The following is an 8,268-nucleotide window of genomic DNA, read 5'->3' on the forward strand; positions in this document are numbered from 1 at the left end:
GTACTAAGTTTCTGGTTAATACAATTCTAGCATGAATAATAAACATTTATCATGAATTAAGGAAATAAATAATAACTTTATTATTTCCTCTAGGGCATATTTCCTTCAAGATCTCAGCATAAGCTGGTACCCCCTAATGTTTTCCTTGATGTTTTGCATAACCCATCAGTTAAATTGCCTACGGAGGAAGATTTGGCAGTTCCTGACCCGGAGGCACAGTTGGTGGCGGCTCTCCATGTTATCCCTGATTGGACTGTTCCATATTTGTCTTATATGACCCGGGGCAAGTTACCTGAGGATGAAACCTTGGCCAGGCAAATAACCCGGAGGTCTAAGTCAATGACTATTGTCAATGGTGAGCTACACATATGCAGTGTTATAGGAGTGTTTCAATGATGCATTTCTCGTGAGGAGGGCCGTGAAATTCAAAGGGAGATTCATGAAGGAGATTTCGGTCATCATGCCGGCTCTAAGTCTCTCATTGCTAAAGCTTTTCGTCATGGGTTTTATTGGCTGACGGCTCATGCTGATGCGGAAGATCTGGTCAGTAAATGTGATGGCTGTCAAAAAAATTCAAGGCGAGCTCATGTGCCGGCTCAAGAATTGAGGATGATTCCAATTACCTGGTCGTTTACAGTCTAGGGGATGGATATGGTCGGGCCCTTTAAAAGGTCCAATGACAAAAAGACTCATCTCCTGGTAGTTGTTGACAAGTTTACAAAGTGGGTAGAAGCTGAACCGGTCAGCAAATGTGATGCAACAACGGTGGTTCAGTTCATCAAAAAGGTGATCTTTTGTTTCGGATACCCGCATAGTATCATCACTGATAATGGTACTAATCTGTCTAAGGGTGCAATGAAAGAGTTCTGTCAACAAGAGCATATCCTGCTTGATGTATCATCGGTGGCTCACCCCCAGTCTAATGGTCAAGCTGAAAGAGCCAATCAAGAAATCTTGAGAGGTATCAAACCCCGGCTTATGGTCCCTTTATAGAGGATGCCGGGTTGTTGGGTGGAAGAGTTGCCCTTAGTGGTTTGGAGTATAAATACCACCCCAACAGATCTACGGGTTACACGCCTTTCTTCATGGTTTACGGAGCAGAGGCAGTTTTCCCTAGTGACATACATCATAACTCGCGACTTATGTTGAAGCTGATAGTGAGAAAGCACGTCAGGGTACTATTGACCTGTTGGATGAAGAGCCTGACCTTGCGGTGGCTTGTTTGGCGATTTACCAGCAAGATCTGCGTCGTTATCATAGCCGTCAGGTTAAAACCAGGACCTTTCAAGAAGGAGATTTGGTGCTCCGGCTCATCCAGGATCAAACTGACATGCACAAGTTATCCCCACCTTGGGAAGGGCCTTTTGTGGTCAGCAAAAATCTGAACAACGGGTCATACTACCTTATCAATGTTCGAGACCACAAGGACTCACGCACATCAGAGGAGGAAACCCATCGGCCATGGAATATTGCTCATCTTGGGCCGTAATACACCTAAGCCACTGGCTCTTATGATGTACATACCTTTACCATTGTATATATTATGATTAGTATAATAAAGCCGGCATCCCTGATGATTCAGGGCCTCTGTCGTTTCATTTCTGAGAATCTGAGTCTTTATTGTTACTTCATAAGGTCACTTGGGGGCTTCCTGTTCATTGAGCATAGCTATGATTACCCTTTTGATCCGGCTTGTATGCCTTGATTGCAAATTACTTGGGGCTTCCTGCCCATTGAGCATAGCTATGACTACCCTACTGGTCTGGCTTGTACGCCTGGATCAAAATATTACTTGGGGGCTTTTTGTTAAATGAATAAGAGCTTTGTCGTCCCTCGTAATAGGCTTGGACGCTAGGTGTATTCACCAAAAATCCAGGTTATCCTGCATTTGTATGCTTGCCACTCCGACCAGGTAATCCTGGAATGAATCGCCATACTCTTGACAATCAATCTTGTAAAGATCCCGAACTTGTCAAAGTTAAAACGATGATTGGTCATGTGAGGCCCAGCTTACAGGTTTGAATTAAGGAGTAACTCAGTGGCTGTGCAGCCCTTGAATAGCACTTGATGTTGAGGCTTGGCAACCTTTGAATGCCTTGATCTTCTCTTTTCTATTGCCTATGAATCTTTTTTGGTGATTTCTGTTTGTGCCATATTTATATATGGTTGAAATTTGATTTAGGCCATGATGCCTATTTGCTAATATCCGATGTTTGGTTAACCCGCCTTGGCTTTGGACGTTAAGTCACCAGTGTATGATGATCATATATTTGGAGTCTTGTACTCTAAAGTTTTTCATTTTTACCCTTTGTTGTCTATGGTGTTGTAAGTCGACAGTATGAATAAATTTCATAGAGCGTTGTGCTCTGGGTTGGGACTGTTACCCTTATTGCATATGGCATGGTAAGCCGGCCATACGCATAAGTATCACAGGTATGATATTTATTTTTATATGAGGTTTTGATAAACCGTCCCTGGTTATGGACAATGTAGTCACCGATGGTTTTTTACATGGGGCATTATGACCCGCCTTGGGGTAAACCGCCAAGGCACTTGTGCTCTGTTTGTATGCAGGGGTTATGACAACATGATTAAGCAAAGTTGATAATGAGTGTGAGCTTAAACAGTGGATCGTCAACGAAGATCAAGACGGTTCATAAGTGTTATGCAGATCAACATGCGCGATGGCATGCAAGATAATTGTTTTCAAGCTAGCCTATTACAAAGCAACAGCCGGCCCAAAAGAATAAGTGCTTTCACAAAGTATCGCAACTGGCAGATGCTAAGCCAGCATGCGGTTTACTGGTCTTGGCCTTGGCGAGTTGAGGGTTGTGGGTCATCCAGCACCGGTTCATCATCATCCTCTTCACCCATTGGCTGGAAGTCAGTGGTTGTCTTGTTGATCCCATTCAAAGCTTTGAATAGAGCCTCGTCACAAATAAGTGTTGACGGGTCAATGTCAGGAGCAAAAGTGTGCTTACGAATTGGAGGAGTAAGGTCCTGAGATTCATGAATCGGCGCTTTAACCTTCTTATTGTCAGCATCATAAACCGCCTGATAATGAGATAGGTCGGTATCTTTAGCTAACTTGCTTGCTAAAGGATGCATTTCTCTTGCTATTGAAGCAAAAACCTCAGCACCAAAGGGAGACCCATCCTCCTTTACGTTGGGGCAGCCGTTGGCCAAGTCTTCTGGGTCAAGATCTGCTTGCCCGCCTTGGCCCGGGTTAGCGCAGTGATTGCACTGGCTCTAGCAGCTGATTTCTTTAATTCTTCAACTCATTGGGGAAGCACAGATAATATCTCCAACGTCTCCTTGATGAGGGTTGGCGGTTGTTTTTTATGCGAGGCAGCAGAGATAGCTCATTGTGCACCAGTGTACAGTTGCTTTATCAGAGTATAGGCGGCTTTCAGTTTCTTGTGCATATCTGAGCCAAGGTGGGCGATCCTGGAGCCTGCATTACCAAGTAAATATATAAGCTAGATGAATAATGATTGCAATGCACTGGTAGTAAAAAATTTAAGAAGAAATTACTTACAGAAGATGGCAGCAGTCATGGAATTTATTTGATGTTTTAAACCAGCAAGCTCTTCAGCTACCAGCTTAAGAGCCATTTCTGCCTCCTCAACCCTCTTCAATGGAGCTGTTTTTTCTATCTCCCAGCCTGCCTGGTCAGCCTTGAAGTCTTTCTTTAACTTTTCCATCTCTGCCAAGGCGGTGGTCAACTCGGCTTTGGCCTTGGAGGTTTCAGATTGCTGAGACTTTATATTCTCTTGAAGATCAACAACTTGGGATTCTTTGACATTAAGTTCAGCCTGTAGGATATAAACAATAGGCACGGTTAAAATCATCTTATTTAAAAGTCCCAAGCATAATACAAGTATTTTACTTGGCACTTGGGGGCTAATGCACATTGCTATTTTTTAAGACAATTTTATGATGATCCGGCTACATTATGGTGACTATAGCCAATTCATGGGGCCTATATGCTTGGATTTTATGGACAAATATGGTAACGAGACCAGGCTTATCTTGGCAGATTAAGCCGGCCCTTGGGGGCTACAGGTGCAAAATTGAATCATTAATATTCAAAGTCCTGGCTCATCTTGACATATTAAGCCGAACCTTGGGGGCTATGCCGGTGTTCTGGATACAGGGGTACCCAAACTTTCCTACCTGCGGGCCCACTACACGGCTTCATCGACATCCTGGTATGGCCCAGCTTCGGCATCAACGACTCAAGACCCTCGCGAGGGGCCAAGCCTCGCGAGGCGGACGACGCCAAGACCCCCAAGGGGATCGGCCTCCTCAGGTTGGCTCCTGAGGGGCGGAGAGTCCTAAGCAAGGTGCACCTCACGATGCTCAGCTGAGGTGAGCCATGACGACCAAGGCCAGGTGGGCGCCAGCGGGAGCAGAGTACCAGTTTCCCCTTTAGTGCAAGGGAGGCAAGCAACAGGCGCGGAGTCCCAAGGGATCAGCCAAAGGTTTCCATTCTGGTGCAACAAGACCAAGACCGCCAGGACGGCAGGACGGAGGTCATCGCTGAGCCCACCATACCATCACGACCAGAGGCTTTTCGCAGGCGAAGACCACTTTACTCAGGATAGGATGTACTTCTTGTCCCCCTTCAAATCTGGCCATTGTGTGATCCCTTCCCGCCAACATTTTGGAAGAGGACTTGGGCCACTATAAATAGGACTTAGCCACCACCATGGAGGGGAACGGACAGATCGGATCCCTTCTCATCCGACCACCTTACCAGCTCAAGAACACCTCACCTCCTGAGGTTAGTTCATCCACTGTACTAGTTCATCCTCAGCCCTTCGAGGCAATCCACCAAAATGCTGGAGTAGGGTATTACTCCGCAAGGTGGCCTGAACCAGGATAAACTGTTGTGTGTCTCTGTCCCTTTGAGCTCGATGCGCTAGTCCTAGAACATCGCGAGTAGGTAGGCTGGGTAGGTTGAGATCTCCGCACGCACCCCAGAGTTCGAACCTATCAAGGGTTTGCGGAACCCAAAACTGACATTTGACGCACCAGGTAGGGGTGCGTCAGATCTTCTGTTCTGTCGACCAGTCCGCCGCTACTCCACCGACACCATGGTCGACGCCCCGAGAGCCCGCGTTGAGCACTGGGTTGTCCGGGCCTCCTTGACAGCACCTGCCAACAAGGAAGATCTCCACTCCACTCTAATCGCGGCCCGCGCTCCACGTGGGACCACCGGCTGCGGGAGTCACGGGCTACAGCCCTCTCCTCTGGTGCCGTGCTGCAACCGCGCTTCCGCGCAATATTCAAGCTACGTCGCGGAAACAACGCCGCACACACGCCGGAAGCAGGCAAACATGTGAGCTGCGATCATCGTGGCTGGAGAACTGTTGAGGTGCAGACTGGCGGAGAGCGGCCGCGACGCCTTGCTGGAGCGAGTGGCCGAGCTGCTGGACACAGCATGCAGGGGTGCGACACCATTCTGCACCCTGCCCACATCGCAGGCCGTGGCGGGGGCGTGCGCTCACCCTCACCACTCCCATGCGCCCCTCCCAGGGCTCCTGAAGAGCCTCTCGGCATCGGCCAACCTCACGGAGCGGCTCGCGCAGCTCCGACCCTGCCACCTCGGGGTGGGGCGAATCCAAGCAACTTCCCCTCGGGCAGCGCTGGGGCAACGACCCTCAGTCATCAGGACCCGATGGCGACCGAAGAATGCGGGAGCGTGAGGCAACCAGGCAGCAACTCGGGCACAGCCAGCCCGGAAGCCTATGTACCCGTCGCAGTGGACCTAAGGTACGCGCCGGGAGAAAGCCCCAGCCGATCCCCCACGCCAGGTAGGGTGTTGGAGGTGCACGAAGCTGAGGTTCCTTGCAAGCCGCTGCAGGGCTCCACCGACATCTTCGACAGCAACAACCACTGGGTACAGCTAACACCAAAGGGGTACGCTTGTGCTAACCATGGATCGTAGGTGAACTAGGGCGCAGCCGCCAGGGCTCCCAGTGCAGCGGCCCAGCTGCAGGAACACGAAGGGCCTTGGGAGCAGTGTGGGGGGAGCCCGGGGGCAGGGCCTCCCCGCGTTGCACGAGCAAGACGCTGCTCGGAGGTAGGTCCCCCGCCGAGGAAGGCGCCCACGAGCCCTTCCCCTCGACGGAGGGCCTACGTGTTGGAAATATGCCCTAGAGGCAATAATAAAATGGTTATTATTATATTTCCTTGTTCATGATAATTGTCTATTGTTCATGCTATAATTGTATTAACTGGAAACCGTAATACATGTGTGAATACATAGACCACAACATGTCCCTAGTGAGTCTCTAGTTGACTAGCTCGTTGATCAATAGATGGTTATGGTTTCCTGACCATGGACATGGATGTCATTGATAACAGGATCACATCATTATGAGAATGATGTGATGGACAAGACCCAATCCTAAGCATAGCACAAGATCGTGTAGTTCGTTTGCTAAAAGCTTTTCTAATGTCAAGTATCATTTCCTTAGACCATGAGATTGTGCAACTCCCGGATACCGTAGAAATGCTTTGGGTGTGCCAAATGTCACAACGTAACTGGGTGGATATAAAGGTGCACTACGGGTATCTCTGAAAGTGTTTGTTGGGTTGGCACGAATCGAGACTGGGATTTGCCACTTCGTGTGACGGAGAGGTATCTCTGGGCCCACTCGGTAATGCATCATCATAGAGCTCAATGTGACTAATTAGTTAGTCACAGGATCATGCATTACGGAACGAGTAAAGTGACTTGCCGGTAACGAGATTGAACGAGGTATTGGGATACCAACGGTCGAATCTTGGGCAAGTAACGTACCGATTGACAAAGAAAATTGTATACGGGATTGCTTGAATCCTTGACATTGTGGTTCATCCGATGAGATCATCATGGAACATGTGGGAGCCAACATGGGTATCCAGATCCCGCTGTTGGTTATTGGCAGAGAGTTGTCTCGGTCATGTCTGCATGATTCCCGAACCCATAGGGTCTACACACTTAAGGTTCGGTGATGCTAGAGTTGTTATGGGAATTAGTGTGCAGTTACCGAATGTTGTTCGGAGTCCCGGATGAGATCTCGGACGTCGCGAGGAGTTCTGGAATGGTCTGGAGGTAAAGATTTATATATGGGAAGTCCTATTTTGGCCACCGGAAAATGTTCGGGATTTTTCGGTATTGTACCGGGAAGGTTCTAGAAGGTTCCGGAGTGGGGACCACCTGCATGGGGGGACCCACATGAATGTGGGTAGTGGGGGAAAGGCCCCACACCCCTGGTCAAGTCGCACCAAGATCCCGCCTTAGAAGGAATAAGATCATATCCCGAAAGGATAAGATCAAGATCCCTAAAAAGGGGGGATAACAATCGGTGGGGAAGGAAATGATGGGATTTCTTTCCTCCCACCTTTGCCAACGCCCCAATGGACTTGGAGGCCAAGAAACCAGCCCCCTCCACCCCTATATATAGTGGGGAGGCGCATGGGAGCTTCACCCTTGCCCCTAGCGCAGCCCTCCCCCTCTCCAACTCCACCTCCTCCTCAGTAGTGCTTGGCGAAGCCCTACCGGAGAGCTGCAAGCTCCATCACCACGATGTCATGCTGCCGGAGCTCTCCCTCAACTTATCCTCTCCCCTTTCTGGATCAAGAAGGAGGAGACGTCCCCGGGCTGTACGTGTGTTGAATGCGGAGGCGCCGTCCGTTCGGCGCTAGATCGGATCTTCCGCGATTTGAATCGCCGTGAGTACGACTCCCTCATCCGTGTTCTTGTAACGCTTCCGCATCGCGATCTTCAAGGGTATGAAGATGCAGTCCCCTCTCTCTCGTTTCTAGTCTCTGCATAGATTGATCTTGTTGATGCGTAGAAAAACTTTAATTTCTGCAATGATCCCCAACAGTGGCATCATGAGCTAGGTCTATGCGTAGTTTCTATGCACGAGTAGAACACAAGTTGTTGTGGGCGTCGATTTTGTCAATTTACTTGCCACTACTAGTCTTATCTTGATTCGGCGGCATCGCGAGATGAAGTGGCCCGGAACGACCTTACACGTACGCTTACGTGAGACAGGTTCCACCGACTGGCATGCACTAGTTGCATAAGGTGGCTAGCGGGTGTCTGTCTCTCCCACTTTAGTCGGATCGGATTCGATGAAAAGGGTCCTTATGAAGGGTGAATAGCAATTGGCATATCACCTTGTGGTTTTGGCGTAGGTAAGAAATGTTCTTGCTAGAAACCTATAGCAGCCACGTAAAAACTTGCAACAACAATTAGAGGACGTCTAA

This window comes from Triticum aestivum, chromosome 1B, assembly GCF_018294505.1.
Source record: "Triticum aestivum cultivar Chinese Spring chromosome 1B, IWGSC CS RefSeq v2.1, whole genome shotgun sequence".
NCBI lineage: Eukaryota > Viridiplantae > Streptophyta > Magnoliopsida > Poales > Poaceae > Triticum > Triticum aestivum.